General features: G+C 46.2%; 1 long non-coding RNA gene across 1 annotated transcript in view; it reads right to left on the bottom strand.

Moving 5' to 3' along the window:
* Nucleotides 1-360: 360 nt before the first annotated feature.
* The window catches only part of LOC135974293 (uncharacterized), a 37994-nt gene continuing 18437 nt past the window's right edge, over nucleotides 361-19917 (bottom strand). The window contains exons 2-3 of the long non-coding RNA XR_010591502.1: nucleotides 2291-2452; nucleotides 361-579 (exon numbers count right to left, since the gene is read on the bottom strand). This is a non-coding gene — a long non-coding RNA (uncharacterized LOC135974293). The remainder of the gene's footprint in view (nucleotides 580-2290; nucleotides 2453-19917) is intronic.

Below are 19917 nucleotides of genomic sequence, written 5' to 3'. Positions count from 1 at the left end.
AGGCCTTACTGAGGGTAGAGATTGTCCTATAGAATCTTCCTGTCTGCTGCTGGCGAAGGAACCGCGGGTGAGTTTGCGGGGCAGGACGCTAGAAAGGAACATCTGTTTGATCTGGAATCAGTGAGAGAGGCCCCACGAGGAAACCCGCGATGCTGTCACTAAAGAGCTGCACTTCCCAATTCCCACACTTGATTTTTTCATTCAAAAAACCAAATCCGTTCCAATCAGCTCAGAACCGCCGGAGCAGAGAGCGACGGACGCAGGCAGGTGTGCAGCCCGGACGCTGACCAGGATTCCGGGGTTTGCTTGTTATAATAATGCAACAAGACGGATCAGATAACACGAAAACGTGATTCCCCCCGCTCCCCAGAACATGACCTCACCTGACACATTGCAAAGAGCTGCAGCGCTGGCAGCTGAGACGTTGCAGTGTTCTCCGTAAGGCCTTGCAGCGCAGAAAGCAATGGTATCGCAGCACATTATCGGCCATCCCCGGATTTCACAGACACAGAGGTCAGTGCTGCCAGCCCTGCAGGGAATTTGACTTTCCAGCCATCTCGCTCTCTGGTAAACTTCGACCTATGCACAAACCAATATCAAACAACACGTTACCACAGACACACTTGCAATCCCCCCATAGACTCGACAGCATTTCATGTAAACAAAGGCACCACCGTGTCCAAGACCATAAATCAAGATGGCATATGAGCGGCAGCATGGTATGGGGATCCCAACAAGAACCTGGCCGTCAGGATGCCTGGGTTCTCTTTCTGCCTCTCAGTTTTGAATATGGACAAGCCACCGTCTCTGAGGACAAAGCCTCTGCCAGTGTACATCAGAAAGCACAGGTCTACTGAAATCAGTGGAGCGATATCAATTTACACCAGCTGAGGATCTGGGCTTGCGGATCTCAGTTAGCTCATATTTCTCTATGTCATGAGGTTCTTATTTTAACAGAGACGTTGTTGTCTGATGGACAATTCCTCTTCCAATTCATCACCACCTGGATTAGCTCCCCTCCGATCCCAAATATCCCCATGACAAACTATAGCAAATGCTTACATGAAAAAGTGACACTAGGAAAGGATTGAATGCATTTTAGCTGTTTCAGTGTGATGTAGCAGCTGGAAACTGTTATGTTCATGGCACACATGCACACACGAGAGAAGTTTAGACAAAAAACATAACATTTTCATTCTGGAAGCTTGCAACATCACACTGAATCTGGAGCTCTAACACACAAGAACTAAAACCAGAGAGAGACAAAGCAGGCTGCTCCCTACACAGAGAGCAGCAGAACTCAGCTCACCTTATTTTAGGTTGACTCTTTGCAAACTGACTACTACGCAAGAGCCAGATCATATGCTTCCCTACAGAGCCCCGTAGCCTGAAAGAGGAGTCAGGAAACCTCTTACAAATCAGCAGCATATGACTGACCAGCTGTCCATGTATCATTGGTGAGCATGCCATGGCCTGCCAGTGGTCCATAGTCCACGGTTTGGGAAACACTACTCTACATGATAAGGGTGCCACAGGACTTAAAGAACTGAGGTTTGAGATCTCAAGAGGGGAAGGGGCTGGCAAATATGTGGAAAATCTTAATGAATTAAGATTCTGGAAGCATGGTGCATCTATGGTCTTTACTAGGAGCTCAGGGAGCAGGGTGATACATTTTATACGTTTTTAATGAGACAACAATACACCTACGTTGAATTAAGAACCCCGCAAAATGTGTGGGAAGTAGGTGATGGCCTTTAGGTTGTCCTGGCCCTGCACCAAAAGGACCTGTAGGGATATACGCTCCACAGAAGGATGGATTGTCCAGTGGTTAGGGTGTTAGCCTGGCCTTTGGAAGAACTGGGTTGAGTTGTTTGTTGTGACCCATACTTTGTGTGTGATCTTGGGAACGCCACTTACTCTTTCTGTCCTCGTTTTCCCCACGTATAGAATGGGGATGATGGGAGGCTCAGTTCCATAGAGATTGTGAGGCGCTCAGATATTAGGATAATGGGGGACCAGGTAAGCATCGAAAATAGATAAATCCATCCCCAACTGGCCTGAATGTCGGCACTCCCCAGGGACCCTGGTGTTTCCGGAGAGCGATCAGCAAACCTTGTAGCTGCTTGAATGGGGAAACGAGGAGGACCCAGCACCATATGACTGATCATTTGAGCCGAAATAGGGCTGTTGGTTCTAAGTTAAGGGTTGTCGAGAGATTCCCAAGTCTCCCAGCCCATCGGTAGCCGGATTGAGACTCTCAGAGCCCTCTGCGGCCATCTAAATGACTCACCAAGAATCCAGGCTGTGGGAAATTAGCCCTTCAGTTCATTTCTGCTCTAGGGTGCAGCGGCCACCTTCACTCCCCTGCCTGTCAAGGACCATGTTTTAAGAGTGCTTCCCTCTGAGGAATCCAAAGTGCTTTCCAGACGTGGGCAGACTGAGCATCACCACCCTGTGAATCGGACAAGCATTATTAGACCTTTTAAAAATGGAGACGCTGAGGCACAGAGCGATGCAGCTCATTCATATTCTGGTAGGAGTACAATCAGGAGCAGGAGGAGTTTAATGGCTGCCACTGGGACTTGCAAAGGGTATTGAACTCGGTGTATTTCTTTTTCATGAAGGAATCCAGGTTTCTAAGTTGTGAAATTGGGGAATAATACAGATGTGTATAAAGAGTTTCATAAATAGGCACAGACAGGCCCTGCAACCTTCAAATCTCACCTGTTCCTCAGAGGTTGGGGATCTTAAAGGAGCTGGGTAATATTCAATAGAATACACCCTGCATCACACAGGAAATTGTGAGCTGCGCTTTTGTGTGCAATTGTTTTTGGGGGACGCAATTTAGGCTACAGTAGTAAACACGGAAGAGACTCAAAATATCTGAGCTCCTTAAGGTGGGAAAAATGTTTCTGGCAACATAGGAATCTCCAGAGATCTTATTTCAATAAAACAACAATAAAAGCAGTGATACTCGGTAGAATGTTCCTAGGGGACAAAAACGGAGTCTTCCATAAACAGAGATGGATCAAAGCACTGACATTTTTCCATATACAATGAGCAAGCTGATACCTTCCGCCCAAATGGCTTTCAGACTAGCAAAAAGCAAGAACCAACAAAATCGCCATGAGAGAGAGCGCAGTGTGAGCGTCTCCTTTGTACTGAACTCAACGCAAAATGGCTGCCTGTCTCCTTAGAGATTTAAAGGTGCAGGACACAGAAAGCACAGGCATACAGTACTGGTATTTTTAAAGAGAAAAGAGAGAGCCAAGGGTTGAGATGTCTCATTTGGAACTGGAATCATGGGTGGCCAGGAAATGCAGAAGCCAGGCCCTTTGTGTTGCTATGTCTCGGGGAGGGTAAAGGTGGGTGTTATCTGAGCCTGCGGAGGATGACTCAGAGGGGGTTAGGAGACTGGGGCCAACTTCTGTTTATTCAAGATTCTCTTTCTTAATGCCTCAGCCACCCTCTCCAATTCCCCTTCCCCTCTTGTTGGCTTGCACTAAGGACACTTACATTTTAAAAAGGGAAAAAAAAACCCATCTTATGGGCTTCCCCTAAAAGTAACGAGGAGGGAGACGTAACGCCCCATTATTTCCCCTTAAAATGTGCCGTTAGCTGCTCCGTGTATTTCCTGCCTGAGCTGGTCAGTGCTGCGGAGTCAGGTTCTTTCCTTCCTTGTCAGGGATGGGGGGAGAGGAGTTAAGAGGGATGCACGTACAGTCTGGCAGGTATGGGAGATATCTCGCAGCTGGAATCCTGCCCCAGCCCATGGGAACTGATTTCCAGGCAGGATCGGGCCCGCAGACCATGTAGCAGGGAGATTAGTGGGTGTGTGCATCCTGGCGTCTTTGCACTGCCTGCTCCATAAATCTGTGCTCGTTAAGATCTTCCATATGCTGTATTTTAATATCAGCCTCCACCGCAGGCGCTGTGACATGAACTGTTGGATGGATGGGTTCAGCTCGCTCAGCTGCCTACAAATCTGGTCCTGATTCTGAACAATGCTGGAAACAGCTCTGTGTTACCGGAGATCCAACGTCCTCCCGCTGCTAAGTCTTAGAGACAGTCAATGATTCATCACCATTTTGACAAAAAGTCAGACCCAATGCGCATGACGAGGGGTTAACGTGAGGAGCACCTCGTTTGCTATTATAGTATTATTTACTATTGGTATTCCAGTAAGTGTATTTCAGCTCACGTTTTCTGTCTACTCTTGCAATCTCCATCCCAGTTAGCTGATTACTAGCTTATGTATAACAAGAGCCAAAGGCTGGAAGTTGAAGCTAGCCAGCTTCAGACTGGAAATAAACCACAATTTTTTAACAGTGACAGTAATTAGCCATTGGAACAATTTACCTAGGGTTGTGGTAGATTGTCCATCACTAGCAATTTTTAAACCAAGCTTGGATGTCTTTCTAAAAGATAGGCTCTATTTCAAACCAAGAATTAACACTGCAAGTCTAGATACTAAGTGGGTGAACTTGAGTGCCTGGTATTAAATGAGGATAGGCATCACAGAAACTTGGTGCAATGAGGATAATCAATGGGACACAATAATACCAGGGTACAAAATATATAGGAATGACAGTGTAGGTCATGCTGTGAAAGAAAGCATAGAGTCAATACAGTAAAAATCGTAATGAATCAAACAGTACCATGGATAGAAATTCCATGATTGAATAATAAGAGTATAGCAGTAGGAATATACTGAACTAGATGGTGATGGTGATTGTGAAATGCTCAGGGAAAGTAGAGATGCTACAAAAATAGAAAACTCAATAATAATGGGAAATTTCAACTAATTCCATATTGACTGGGTGCATGTCACCTCAGGATGGGATGCAGAGATAAAGTTTCTAGACACCATTAATGACGGCTTCTCAGAGCAGCTAGCCCTGGAACCCACAAGGGGAGAGGCAATTATTGATTTCGTCCTAAATGGAGCACGGGATCTGGTCCAAGAGATGAATATAGCTGAACTGCTCGGTAATAGCATCCATAATATAATTAAATTTAACATCATTGTGTGTGGGGAGGGGTGAATACCAAAGAAGCCCATCACAGTAACGTTTCACTTCAGAAAGGGGAACTACACAAAAATGGGGAGGCTAGTTAAATGGAAATGAAAAGGAACAGCTACAAGAATGAAATGCCTGCAAACTGCATGGAATTGTTTAAAAACACCACAACAGAGGCTCAAATTAAATGTATACCCAATGTTAAAAAAATAGTAAGAGGACCAAAAAAAAAAAAAATACCACCGTGGCTAAACAACAGACTAAAAGGGATGGTTAGAGGCAAAAGGGCATTCTTTAAAAATTGGAACTCGAATCCTAACGAGGAAAATAGAAAGGAGCAAAAACGGTGGCAAGTCAAATGTAAACATATAGTTAGGCAGGCCAAAAAGGAATTCGAAGATCAACTTGCAAAAGGCTCAAAAACTAACAGCAGCCATTTTTTACATCAGAAGCAGGAAGCCTGCCAAACAATGAGTGGGGCCTCTGGACGATTGAGGTGCTAAAGGAGCACTCAAGGAAGATAAAGCCATTGTGGAAAAGCTAAATGAATTCTTTGCATTGGTCTTCACTGCAGAGGATGTGAAGGAGGTCCCCACACCTGAGCCATTTTTTTAGGTGACAGATCTGAGGAGCTGTCCCAGACTGAGGTTTCAGTAGAGGAATAAATTGGAACAAATTGATAAATTAAACAGCAGTAAGTCACCAGGACCGGATGGGATTCACCCAAGAGTTCAGAAGGAACTCAAAGATGAAATTGCAGAACTACTAACTGTGGTATATAACTTATTACTTTAATCAGCTTCGGTACCAGATGCCTGGGGGATAGTTAATGTGATGCCAATTTTTAAAAAAGGCTCCAGAGTCAATCCTGGCAATTACAGGCCGGTAAGCCTAACTTTTATCAGAGCTGCGTACTTTCAACATTACTTTATAGTGCAGAATGCTGGGGAATGAGAAAGTACGACATGTCCAAACTGTCTTCATTCCATACAACCTGCCTCAGAAAAATCCTCCATATAGTTTGGCTCAGAACAATCTCAAACCAAGATCTATTGACACAGTGCAGCCAAGAGGATATGTGCACGATCATTGCCAGGAGATTCTGGAGATGGATTGGCCATGTGCTTCGGATGGAAACTGATTCCACGACCAGAGTGGCAATAAGATGGACACCTGAAGGTAAGCGAAAATGAGGCTGCCCGAAAACAACATGGCGAAGAGCTGTGGCAGCTGAGCTGAAAAACCTGGGGCACAGCTGGGGGAGCATTGAAAGACTTGCCAGAAAGAGACAGGAGCTTTGTCACTGCCCTAAATGCTAGAAGTGTAATGGGCACACGATGATGAGAATGAAGCCTGACTTCAGTACCAGGCAAATTGGTTGAAACAATAGTAAAGAACAGAATGATCAGACATAGAGATGGACACGATTTGTTGGGGAAGAGTCAGCAAGAATTGTGTCCAGGGAAATCATGCTTCACCAATCTACTAGAATTCTTTGAAAGGGTCAACGAGGGAGGGATCGCTCAGGGGTTTGAGCATTGGCCTGCTAAACCCAGGGTTATGAGCTCAATCCTTGAGGGGGCCACTTAGGGATCTGGGGCAAAATCAGTACTTGGTCCTGCCAGTGAAGGCAGGGGGCTGGACTCAATGACCTGTTGGGGTCCCTTCCAGTTCTATGAGATAAGTATATCTCCATAACAAACATGTAGACAAGGGTGATCCAGTGGATATAGTGTACTTGAACTTTCAGAAAGCCTTTGACAAAGTCCCTCACCAAAGGCTCTTAAGCAAAGTAAGGAGTCATGGGATAAGAGAGAAGGTCCTCTCATGGATTGGTAACTGGCTAAAAGATAGGAAACAAAGAATAGGACTAAATGAGCAGTTTTCAGAATGGAGAGAGGTAAATTGTGGTGTCCCTCAGGGATATGTACTTAGGACCAGTGCTCTTCAATATATTCGTAAATGATCTGGGAAAAAGTGGTGGCAAAGTTTGCAGACAATACAAAATTACTCAGGAAAGTTAAGTCCCAAGTTGACTGCAAAGAGTTACAAAACTGGGTGACTGGGAGAGAAAAACATAATCCTAACTACACATATAAAATGATGGAGTATAAATTAGCTGTTTCCACTTAGGAAAGAAATTTTGGAGTCATTGTGGACAGTTCTCTGAAAACATCCGCTCCATGTGCAGTGGAAGTCAAAAAAGTGAACAGAATGTTAGGAACCATTAGGAAAGGGATAGACAATAAGACAGGAAATATAACGCCACTATAGAAATCCCTGGTACCCCCACACCTTGAATACTGTGTTCTGGTCACCCCATCTCAAAAAAGATATATGAGAATTGGAAAAGGTGCAGAGAAGGACAACAAAATGATTAGGGGGATGGAACAGCTTCCGTATGAGGAGCGATTAAAAAGACTGGGACTGTTCAGCTTGGAAAAAGAGACGACTAACGGGGGATATGATAGAGGTCTATACAATTTTCAGTGGTGTGAAGAAAGTAAATAAGGAAGTATTTACCCCTTCACATAACCCAAGAACTAGGGGTCACCCAATGAAATTAACAGGCAGCAGGTTTAAAACAAACAAAAGGAAGTACTTCTTCATAGTAGGCACAGTCAACCTGTGGAACTCATTGCCAGGGGATGTTGTGAAGGCCAAAAGTATAACTAGGTTCAAAAAAGAATGGGATAAGTTGATGGAGGACAGGTCCATCAATGACTACTAGCCAGGATGGTCAGGGACACAACCCCATGGTATGAGTGTCCCTAAGCCTCTGAGTGCCAGATGCTGGGAATGGGCAACAGGGGATAAATCACTTGATAACTGCACTGTTCTGTTCACTCGCTCTGAAGCACCTGGCATTGGCCACTGTTGGAAGATAGGATACTGGGCTAGATGCACCTTTGGTCTGACCCAGTATGGCCGTTCTTATGTTTTTAAGTTCTCTGGCCTCGGTTATACAGGAGGTCAGTCTAGAAGATTACAGTGGTCCCTTCTGGCCTTTGAATCTATGATTTTGTGAATGAATTTATAGTAGTGCTGAGGGGTGCCAATCATCGTTCAGGCCCCTCCTCTCTACTCTCACTACAATATATTCTTTGTAGGCCAAAAAAGCCAGGAATGCAGTAGTTACACAAGCAGGATACAATGGGGGAAAAGGTTCAAATGTTCAGTTCCCATAAAAGATCAACATTGAAAACTTGAGATGGGCTCTGGGCTCAAGCCAAACCCCATATCCACAGCCCTCTGGGGAGTTCACCACTGAATCTGAGCTTTGCAGCTGCTCCTGATCCTTATATAACAGGCAGAACCAAAAACCTGGATCCAAAAAAGTCTCAAGATCTGGATCTCGCTATGAATCTGCTTACAAATTTGCAGGTCAGATTCATCTTTACTCCAAAACTGCTTAGTGGGACATCAAGCTTAAGACAAAGATGTCTGTCTGTCTGTCCAACAGTGTCCATCACCATGGCATGTAAGCGCTGTTTTTTTCCTGACCTTTCCAATCCCTTTGTGTTTCCAGATGGGGTGAAAATACCACAAGAAATTTTTTTAAAGAAACATTAAAAATTAAACCAGCTGGAACACTAGAACTTTTGGTTTAAGGAAATGATTTGCACTGGCTGGATGATTTAACCTGCCTGGGTTAGTTGATTTAAGTTTTAGTGGGGAGGGATAGCTCCGTGGTTTGAGCATTGGCCTACTCAACCCAGGGTTGTGTGTTCAATCCTTGAGGGGGGCCACTTAGGATTCTGGGGCAAAAATCAGTACCTGGTCCTGCTAGTGAAGGCAGGGGGCTGGACTCCATGACCTTTCAGGGTTCCTTCCAGCTCTCTGAGATAGGTATATCTCCATATATACTGATTTAACAATCTCCTTCTCTACCTTATGTGAAACTCAGCCTTGGCAAACACAGGAAGCAAAAAGGCAATTAGCAAGTGAGAGAACTGAACTTTTTCCAACATCCAAGAAAATTTGTTTCACATTTGGGGTGAAAGTTTAAATTTAAATTTTTCCCAATGGTTTCCTCCATCCCTGCTATGCTGAATTAAGTCACTTAGGCAAACTGAGTTAGGATAGCTCTGCAAAAACCCCTACCGCTGTTATCTAGGTATTGCACATAATCATCACTGAGGACCTAGACTTCCCGTTGTTCAAAAACATCCGAGGCATTTCCTTGTCTGTTTTATTAATAGTGAGAGGTGTCAGTTTGACATGCCACCCTTGAAGAATGCAGCCTTTGGCCTATCCCCAGGTACAACAGCAATGTCAGATTTTACCACATCATCTCAGACCTGGAGGTACCATCTATAATGGGGCAGTACGGTCTCTATGGTCCACTCAGTCCTAGGACTCTCTGCCAACCAGTATCGGTTGTGGTGACGAGAACATTCACTCTCTTCCAGCTGCACTTAGACCCCAACTCTTACCACGCAGAGCCACAAACAGCCTTGAGGGGCAGTGGCGTTCTTCCCTGTTCACTCGGGCCTGGAACTGGACTGATAAACTAGAGATTAAAGGCTGTCTATCCCATTGCTAATCCTCTAAACCAGGGGTTCTCAAACCAGAGGTTCACAACCCCCTTCTGACAATGAAAATTACTACACCACCCCAGAAAGGGGAAACGAAGCCTGAGCCCGTCCGAGCCTTACTGATCCGGGTGGGCAGCGGGGGGAGGGGGGCAAAGCTGAAGTCCAAGGGCTTCAGCCCCAGGGAGGGGGAGGCTGTAACCTGAGTCCCAACACAAAAGGCTGAAACCTTCAGGCTTAAGCCTCAGGTAGTGGGGCTCGGGCTTCGGCTCTGGCCATGGGCCCCAACAAGTCTAAGCCAGCCCTGGCGTCCCCACTTTGGGGTCCCAGCCCACAGTTTGAGAGCCCATCTAGTCTACAGAGTTCATTGTGGTGTCTCAAAAATGCCATTAGCTGAAATGGAGCATGGGTATATTGGAGTCATTTGGAATGTCAGGGAAAGTTAGGGGAGGCAGAACAAATCTTTGAAAGGACCCAGCACCTCTCCAGTTACTCTTTGTCTTTCAGGGGAATATTCATATGCGTCTTTCAGCTTATAAATATCTCCTGGTCTTATCTCACACTCCATGGATTGGTCCCACAGATTTCCATGGGTCTTCTCTGCAATCTACATCTCTGGAAAGAAAGAGAATGTTCCAAATCACAGCATCGCGACCCAGACGGCCTAACCCAACGGCCTCACAGCTTCGTGTCATGACCTCGCATAGGCATCATGTGTCAACGCCACACCTCCCTGTGCCGACACAGTGCTGCAGTCTGATCAGTCCCCATGCGGGATGCATGTGAAACGGTAACGCTACAGGAAGTTAGTGAGGTAGACCTTATGTGGTGCATGCGCCTCAAAAAAGGGAAGCAGAAAGTGGTGACAGAGAGAGGAAGAGGGGGAATCATGTTCTTTAAAAGGGATTTTTCCTTCTTCCCGTCCAGATACCAAACAAGTTTTAATGATGAAACCTGCTAACAGCTGGGGCTAATTTGGGAGGTTATTTTAATGGGAACAACCGCCAGACAATAAAAGCCTCGCCCTAATTGTGGCTTGGTTCTGGTATTTTCACCATCAGCCCCAATAAAATAGTTCCGGTTTGACCTTTTAGCCCCATTGCATCATCCCTGTCTGGGGGCAGGCTGTCTCATGTGGATGTGATCAAACACTGCGCCTTTCTGCCTAGCGAGAGGAATGCCTCTGCTGCATTCTGCAATACGCGGGGAGGACGCAAGCTCTGATACATTTAGCTGTACATTTCCCACAAAGCATTAGCGACATCCTGTCTGCCACTGACTGCTATTTATAGGATATAGCGTTCTCTAAAGCATGACATTAAAATCCGTTGCCTCATCATTCCCCCCCCCTCCAACAGAGGTGCGTACACTTTGAAGGAAGGTTTGTTATTGTAGGGTTGCTTATAATCAGGGGGCATTTCATTGTAGGGCTACTCATCACCACTAGGCACTACACCCTTGTTCGTTGTCGTATGGTTGCAGTGTGGGTTGAATTGATTGTGCTGTTAAAGTACTGTAGGGCTGCTCATATGTGCTGGGTTGCATATACTGGTTTGTTTTTGTAGGGTTGCTCTTAAACACAGGGTTGTACTCAGTGGTTTGTTAGAGGAGACTGCTCAGGAAAGCTGAATTGCTAGCACTGATTATTTCTGTAGAAAAGAAGAACCTTGAAATATGAACCCCCCCAAATTCCATAATACTTAGCGCCTATCATCGGTAGATCTGAAAACACTTTACAATTCCCCATTTTACAGATGGCAAAACAGAGGCCTAGTGATTTCCCCATCGTCACACAACAGAACCAGGAATGAACCGTGGTCTGCTGAGTCCCAGGTTGGTGTGCCATCCACTCGGCAACACTGCCTCATCAAATGACCGCCGTGGACTTTACAACTCATTACTGCCTATGAAAAAAATGACTATGCTGACTCTTGGGTCAAACACCTTGGGAAAAATCTTGTTCTTGGATGCACGGGTGTCCCCTCTAATAGGTACACCTACTGTCGGGCACACTTCATGGGCTATATCTTCAATCTATCTAGAGAGGGAAGCTGGTGCAGAGTTTGGTGATGGGGTCCATCTTTCCAGGAGCACCAGACCCTAGTCAAGCGGGGAAGCAAGGTCAGACTGGATCTAATGGTCCTTTCTGACTGTAGTATCTCTGATTCTAGTGCTTTGGGATCTGCCCTTGTGCCAAGTAGAAGGCCAGGTGTTGGTTTTGATCTGTGAAGCCCATAGGGACAAGAACTGGAAAGAATTTCCTGGGACAGGGCACCCAGTCTCCTGCTTCTTCTGTTGGGAAGCTGTTCCAGAACCTCACTCCACTAATGGCTAGAAACCTTCCTCTAATTTCCAGCTTAAATGTATGCATGGTCAGTTTCTCCCCATACCAGCATTGTCATTTAGCTTTAATAGCTCCCCTCCTTCCATGGTGTGTAGCCCCTGATGTACTTACAGACAGCACTCAGCTCCCCTCTCAGCCTTCATGTTGCTAGACTCTTCCGGTCTCTTCTCGTAAGACAGGCCCTCCTTTCCCCTGGTCATCCTAGAACTGTTCTCTGCACCCGTTCCAGTTTGAGTCCATCTTTCCTGAACATGGCTGACCAGAACTGTACACAGTATTCCAGAGGCCAGTGCCTTGTCCAATGGCATTACTACTTCTCTGTCTCTGCTGGAAATACCGCTCCTGATACATCACAGAGACAGTCGCGATGCCTTTTTCACCACCACATCACATTGGTGTTTCATAATCATCCTATTGTAACCCACGCACCTCCGGGGTGTGGTGTTCTGTCCTCACTAATGGCACTGAGACTACTTAGCCCTGGTACACCCCGGGGGCAGGGGGGTAATCGACCGAAGATACGCAACTTCAGCTACGCGAATAGCGTAGCTGAAGTCGACGTATCTTAGGTCAACTTACCTGGCCATGAGGATGGCGGCGAGTCGACCGCTGCCACTCCCCCGTCGACTCCGCTTCCGCCTCTCGCGAGCTGGAGTTCCGGAGTCGACGGGGAGCGCGTTCGGGGATCGATTTATCCACGTCTAGACAAGACGCGATAAATCGATCCCCAATAGATTGATCTCTACCTGCCGATCCGGCGGACCTGCCCTTAGAGATTAGTGAGTCTGCTACAGCCTTCGCTAAGGACAATGTGGCTTTTAGCTCATGCGGCAGAGACTCATGCATTGAGGTCCCAGGTTCGATCCCAGCCACCAACGACTGGGAGCTGTCGGTGTTACACTATGATTGACCAATACGCCCCAGTCGTTCTTCTCCTCTGTTGATGAGCTCCAGCGTAAAGCAGAAATGATTGTTTCTGCTAAAAAAAGGTTTATCTGAAAGGCCACCTCCCTCCCCGTGCTGTACCGCCACAGATGAGATTGCTGAACGGCCTACGCTGGAGCTAAGTGTGTATAAAAGATAACGGGCAGCTAGCGGGCTGTGCTCTGTGAGGCCCCTTCAGCTGTCCAACTCACTCCCCACCCCGGATCCAAAATTGTCCTAGTTTGCTGACCTTCAAGACATGCTGAAGGGCCTCTGTGTTTTCTCCAAGCGGAGACAGCCTGGCAGGAATCTGGTGGGCGCGAGTAAGATCTCAACGACGTTTTCATCTTTCTTTGTCAGTTATTGGGTAAAGGGAGGATCCCTGTTTTTGGAAGGGTAGGTTTAAAATGTGCCCGGGAGTGCCTAGAGCAAAGGAGAGAGGTTCCTTATTATGGGATGTGCCTATAAATCAAAAGAAAAACATCAATATGGAGCCATTTTCTGGAAGTCAATGGAGCGACTCCAGCTTTACATCGGAGTAAATGAGAACGGAATTTGGCTCCCCATCCTTAAAGGGAGATTCTGGCAGGGCATTCTCTGTGAGGGGACCTCCGGTTTAGAACTCGCTCCCTCCATTTTCCTCAGCCAAGGCCCAGATTTGTTCTGGTTGTTATTTGTGATTTATTTGCTGGGCGTGCTGGAAAACCCACCTAATTCGCCTCTTTGTTGAGGGGGGCAGGGGTTGGAGGGGAACCATTTACTGGCTGTCCTTTGTCTATGTTTATGTTGTAATTTTAATGTATGGAGGAGGTGTATTTTTAAAATGTGAGTAGATAAATAAACGGTTCCTTTATTTCTTGAAGCATATGTTATCCCACTCAGCTCGTGACACAGGGTGAGATTTTCAGAAGTGCTCCAAGTATACAGGGGAAACTCCCACCTTAAATGCTATCAGCCCATTCTTCTCAGTCTGGGCCATGGAGCTGTGCTATAACATCTTCATTTCCTTGTTCCTGACATTTCAGCAAGACAGGAGCCAGTCCGTTCTGTGAGTCACTGCAGGAGACACATCCACACGCTGCGCTCTGTCCTGGAGGACTCTACTTTTGTTCTTTCTTGCTGTTATCCTTAATCTACATAGATTCATAGATGCCAATGCCAGAAAGGACCACTATGCTCTTCTAGTCTAACCTCCTGATTGACAAAGGCCATAGAACAGTAGTTCTCAGCCAGGGGTCGGGGCTCCCTGAGGGGACGTGAGCTGGTTTCAGGGGGGGCCGCCAAGCAGGGCCAGCATTAGACTCGCTGGGGCTCAGGGCAGAAAGTCAAAGCCCCACCACATGGGGCTGAAGCCTGGGGCTCTTACCCCCGCCACCCGGACTGAAGCCGAAGCCTGAGCAATGTAGCTTTGTGGGGACCCATGTGCGTGGGGCCCCAGGCAATTGCCCTGTTTGCTACCCCCTAACACCAGCCCTGTCTTTTATATGCAGATAACCAGTTATTGTGGCACAGATGGGCCATGGAGTTTTTAAAGCATGTTGCGGGGGGCCTCCGAAAGAAAAAGGTTGAGAACCCTTGGCCTAGAACATCCCTAAAATAATTCCCAGAGAAGATCTTTTAGGAAAACATCCAATCTTCATTGAAAAATTGTCAGTGATGGAGAATCCACTTAGGACACTAGCTAAACTGTTCCAATGGTTAATTACACTCACTGTTAAAAATGTATATCTTAGTTCCAGTCTGAATTTGTCTAGCTTCAACTTCCAGCCATTGGGTCATGTTATACATGAGTCTGCTAGACCGAGGAGCCCATTATTAAATATTTGTTCCCTACGTGGGCACTTACAGACTGTGACCACGTCACCCCTTAAGCTTCTCCTTCTTAAACCAAATAGATTGTGTTCCTTGAGTCTATCACTATAAGGCAGGTTTTCCAATCCTTTAATCATTCTTGTAGCTCTTCTCTGAACCCTCTCCAATTGATCAACATCCTTCTTGAATTGCAGACACGCACGAACTGGATACAGTATTCCAGCAGCAGGCATACCATTTACGATACATTTAAATTCAGACTGGAATGATAGAGTTGCTCTTTGCCTTTGGAAAAAAATAGAACGCTGAGGGATACAGGCCTATTATTCCACTCAGGTTTCAACTCAGGGTCAGCTTTTCAAAACTGCTCAGTGCCTAAGGTACAGATCGCTGTAGAAAATCGGGCCCTGACTGTAGGTGCTGGGCCCTTTTTAAAATTCTGGCCTTGGCTGTTTCTGTAACTACATGTATCTGTCACAGGCATTTATCTGGCACCTATTAGCATAGATTCTGAGCACCTAGAAGTCTTTAATGTATTTAGCCTCACAACCCTCTTGTTAGGTCAGAGAGGGCTATGAGTCCCATTTTACAGATGGGAAACTGAGGCACAGACGCTAAGTCACTGGCCTAAGGTCACATAGGTTTGCTCTGATAGAGCAAAAAGGGAACCTGAGTCTCATAAATCCATGGTTAGCACCCTAGCCAGTGGACTATCCTCCCTCTTGATGTAGTAAATACTCTCCAAACACGTAAGGGGGGGCAGACCCAGCCCAAACATGCTAGCAGCTCCACTAATGTCTTGCTCAATGCATAAACTGCCCCCAACTGCCCTCCAATTTAGTGATCACCAGCTAAATTTCTTGAAAGCCTCATAGCAGAAGTTGCTCTGGAGGCAGGGTGGGGGGACTTGACTGAAGCAAGATTAGCAGTTCAGCACTGCTCCTGGCACAAGCCGTGACTATAGGTCCCTGAAACAAAGCCCAGAGCATGAACACAGAGAAAGGAAGGTGCTGGCTGGAGGGGAAGAAAGCATCCTTTTGTGAACAGTAGTTGGAGCCCGCATGGCTTGTGCTTCTGCTGCATAGCGTCACGCAGCACCTGTTAGATCTTTCAGCGCAGCCATGGCTTGTACTGTTCTCAAGACACATGAACAGCTTGACTCTATAAAACCCCTGATGTGTTTCCTTTCATTCCGAAGAGCTAATCAGAAACTTTCTGTTCCCCAAAGGCTGAAGAAAAGCGGGGTTTCTTCTGCTTGAGAAACAGGTTGGAGTTGTTAAAATAATTGGCAACAATTCCTGCAGACTCCTTTGACCACATTTTAAAATTGAGGTTTGGGTTTGTTTTTTTCGTTTCTTTTCTGAGATTTAGCCATAAAATTGCCCTTTATGACATTAGCAGTTGCAGAAGCAGGAGTTTTCCTCATTAAAGCCGGTTTGCTGGAAGGGTCTGGTTATATCATTTGATGGGACAGTCCTTGCCAATAGCCCATTAAAACAGCCAAGGACGCACGCAGTAGTGTCAAGAGGTTGCTTCCTTGGTTACTTTGGTAACATACAAGCAAACTTCCCTCTAATCTCAGGGAGAGGATATGGGTTTATTTTAAAACGCATCTCCATACTGGACTGCTAGATGCATGCTGAGAGGTTAGCTAGGGAGTTGGCAGGAGCGAATGCCGGAGTGAACAGGAAAATAACAGGAAGGGGCTGAGAAGGATACCTGAGTCTCAAGACCTAGGTTGGGCAATTTCCCAATACACAAGGCTTGTTGGTCTCTAAGTAACTCAGTGTCTGGGGGTGCACCTCACCACTTCCCTCTAAGAGGCACAGCACAGAGCTCAGACCCCAAAGGTGTCCCAATCCAGGGACTGGAGACATGTCCAGTGTAAATCATGACAGCGTCGGGGACCTGTCTAAATTATGGACGTCTCTAAGGCTGCTTCTGAGATGCACAGTCACCCGAAATCTCTGCAACACTGCGTGTGGTGGACCCACCCCACTTCCACCTCTCTCACCCCCAGCATGCCCTTTGTGCTAGGACTCATGAAGGCAGTCCTTTAAGGACAGCCGTCGGGCTGTCTTCTCCAATGCCAGCGCCGGGAGACTCTCCCATGAGCAGGGCCCTGAGGCATTCAATATGCCACCTTAGCCTTTTTACCCAGCCTAAAGAGGGAAGAGCAACTTCACCGTAGCCGGTCCCAAGCTCGGCTGAAAAAGGGAGGTGGTTGGTGTCAGGTAGCCACCAGCTGTAAAACGTTGCCAGAGAAATCCATGAAATGAGTCCTTTATGCATCCGGCATGAAAACTAGGTGGTCCTTGGAAGAGAAAGGTAGCACCCTTGTCTGAGTGCTGCAGCCAGGGCTCCTGCATCAATCTGGACAGATGCAGTCAAAGAAGAGAGTCCAGAAAATAAGGCTGGTACCGTGGAATACAGAGACATGAACGGGAAAAGGGGCAGAGCTGGGTCAGATGTTAGGGAAAAGGCAAGTACAGATTGTCTGCATTCCAAAGACCGAATAGTAAGGAGCAAAGGCAAGTGATATTGGAGAAGGCTATAAGCTGCTATGCTATGGCACGCAGAATCATAGGAATGGAGTTGGCATAGTTTCAGACAAAGCGGCGAGGGAATGCGGAAGGGTTGCAGATAGGATAAGTGACAGGATAATTTTGGTTGAGCTAGCTCTTGCAAATGGCCCCCTAAATGTCCCATGTGCCTACGCCCTGCAAGTGGGATGTGATGAACAAGAAAAAGAGGTTTTCCAGGAAAAAATGGGCACTGTTGTACAGAAAGTGATAAGGCATGAAGGAGTTACCATGGGAGCTGACCTTACTGGTCATGTAGGGAGAGATGGTAAATGCTTCAAAAGGTAACGTGGTAGCCAGGCATATGGACGTAGGAATAAGCAAGGGGAAATTATCCTACAAGATGCTCAGCCTTATGATTTGGAAGTTGTTAATACATTTTTCGCAAAGAATGAAGAACGTCTGATTACCCATAACAGTGGTAGTATAAGGGCGCAGATAGATTACTTCCTGATAAATTGAGCTGAGCTGAAGAACGTCAATAACTGTAAGCTCATCCCAGGGGAAAGCATTGCAACTCAACATAGAATGCTGCTTTTTGACTATGGGTCCATATCGTTCATGAGAAGAAAATGGCCAAAGCAGAAGAAAACCCAAGTGGTGGAAGCTTAATGAAGTTAGCAAGGAGTTTAAAATGAAAGTGTTGGGAGAAGATCTCTTTAGAAGGGTTAAGAGAAAATACGAATCCATGATGGAATCAGATTGCAATCAAATTTCAAGAATGTGCAAAAACCTTGGCTGGTGAAACAAAGGAGATCTGGTGGTGGAGTGAAAAATTTTGAGAGGCTGTGAAATAAAAGAAAAATTGTTTTAAACTCTGGCAACCAAAGCTCCCCAACAGCAGGATTTGCAGGAGTATAAAAAAGCCAGAAAGCGAGCGAGCAAAGAAAGAGATGGCAGCCACTAAGGCCAAAGCCTTGGAAGACTGATATGCTCATCTTGAAACAAAGGAGTGCGAGGAAGAAACATTTGGACTAGCAAAGGCCTGTGATAAGAGAACTAAAGATGTTGCTATCTTTGCATTAAGATTGCTCGTGGAAAAATATACAGAAAACAGGAAAACCCGGCGCATAGTATTCATCAGTCTTGAGAAGTCTTTGACTGCATTTCAAGAGAAGTCATCTGGTGGTGCATGAGAATAAAACAGATACCTGAAGACTATATCAAATTCACCCAGGACGTGCACAGGGGTGCTGTTACCACAGTGAGATGGTCACGTGGAGAAACGGAACAGTTTCTAGGAAGAATTGGAGTACACGAAGATGCTTTTTGTTCACATTGGTGCTTGATGAACTTACAGAAAACATCCAGAGGGTGACACCCTGGTGTATGCTTTTTGCAGACAATGTAGTGCTTGTGGGGGAGAGCAAAGAAGAAGTGGAAGAAGATTTAGTTAGGTGGAGGTGCGCACTTGAAAGAAATGGCGTGAAAATTGACAGAATTAAAGCAGAGTATATGCTCTGTAGATTCAATGATACTTTGCAGGAAGACAACAAGGCCATACCTCTGTGGGGCCAGCCATGACCACAGGTACAGAAGTTCAAGTAGTTAGGTTTGATAGTACGGGATAATGGCGAACTCAACAACAAACTAATAAGCCAAACAGGGAAAGTGTGGACTAAATGAGAGAAGTGAGTAGAGTGATCTGCGATAGTAGAATGTCTATCCGACTGAAAGGTATGACTGACAAGACTTTTGTAGGCTCTGAATGCTGGGCCCTGAGGAAGAGACAGGAGCAGATCTTGAATACAGTGGAAATGAAAATGTTAAGATGGATGCTTGGAGTTACAAGGCTGGACCATGTTGGGAAAGAATGAATTAGGGGAAGTGTGAAGGTGGTACCAACTATAGAAAAGCGGAGGGAATCCAGGCTTAGATGGGTTGGGCACATGAAAAGAAGAGCGGAAGAATAGGAAATGGGGTGTTCAGCTTAGAAGTGGAGGGTAAGAAAAGGGTTGGAAGACCCAAAACTAGATGGATGGATGTCATACAAAAGGATTTCATTAGCTGTGGAGTTTCCAAGGAACCGTTTCAAGACAGACTGGAATGGAGAAGGATTCAAAGAGCTGACCCCACATAGCTGGGACTAAGACTAGAAGATGAAGATAAAGGGGACAGAGCATGGGTCAGATCCTCACCCTGGTCTCCCCAGAAATGAGTTTGCTGTTCTATAGCCCTTTTTTCACAGGAGGGTCTCCAAGTGCTTTGCAGTCAATGATAAATTAACTCTCCACCCCCTGTTGCTGTAGCTATGTAGTCGAAAGGCGACGTTGGGATTCTGTTTTCTGTGAAGCCCCTCTGTGCTGGTAGAGGCGCCTCACTGTCTGCTGTAGGGGTGGCTGGGAAGCAGCTGCCATTTTGTGTTGCAGTTGAACTGCAGAATGCCACAGAGCGAGTCGTACACACTAGGCTCTCCCTCTGTCACGGAGACTTTGCGTTTGGTCTTTGTTCTCCTGCCTCTGAAGTAAAATTCATCTAGAATGAAAACATAACACTGGTAGACAGTTCAATAGCAACGTGCGTAATGAGTCTGAACCAGAACCTGGGATCTGAACATGCCTTTGGGGAAGTTTGGATCGAGGGTCTGTAGCCAGGCCCGGCTCTAATTACTATACTTCTATAAATCTCAACTTGGCTGTGGTCACAGTTTCAGAGCCCAGGACTACTGACTCCCAGTTCCTTGCTTTAAACCCCTAGGA

Source organism: Chrysemys picta, chromosome 11 (genome assembly GCF_011386835.1).
Source record: "Chrysemys picta bellii isolate R12L10 chromosome 11, ASM1138683v2, whole genome shotgun sequence".
Lineage (NCBI taxonomy): Eukaryota > Metazoa > Chordata > Testudines > Emydidae > Chrysemys > Chrysemys picta.
The sequence above is the reverse complement of the archived record's forward strand: the minus strand, read 5'-3'. Positions and strand labels throughout refer to the sequence as shown.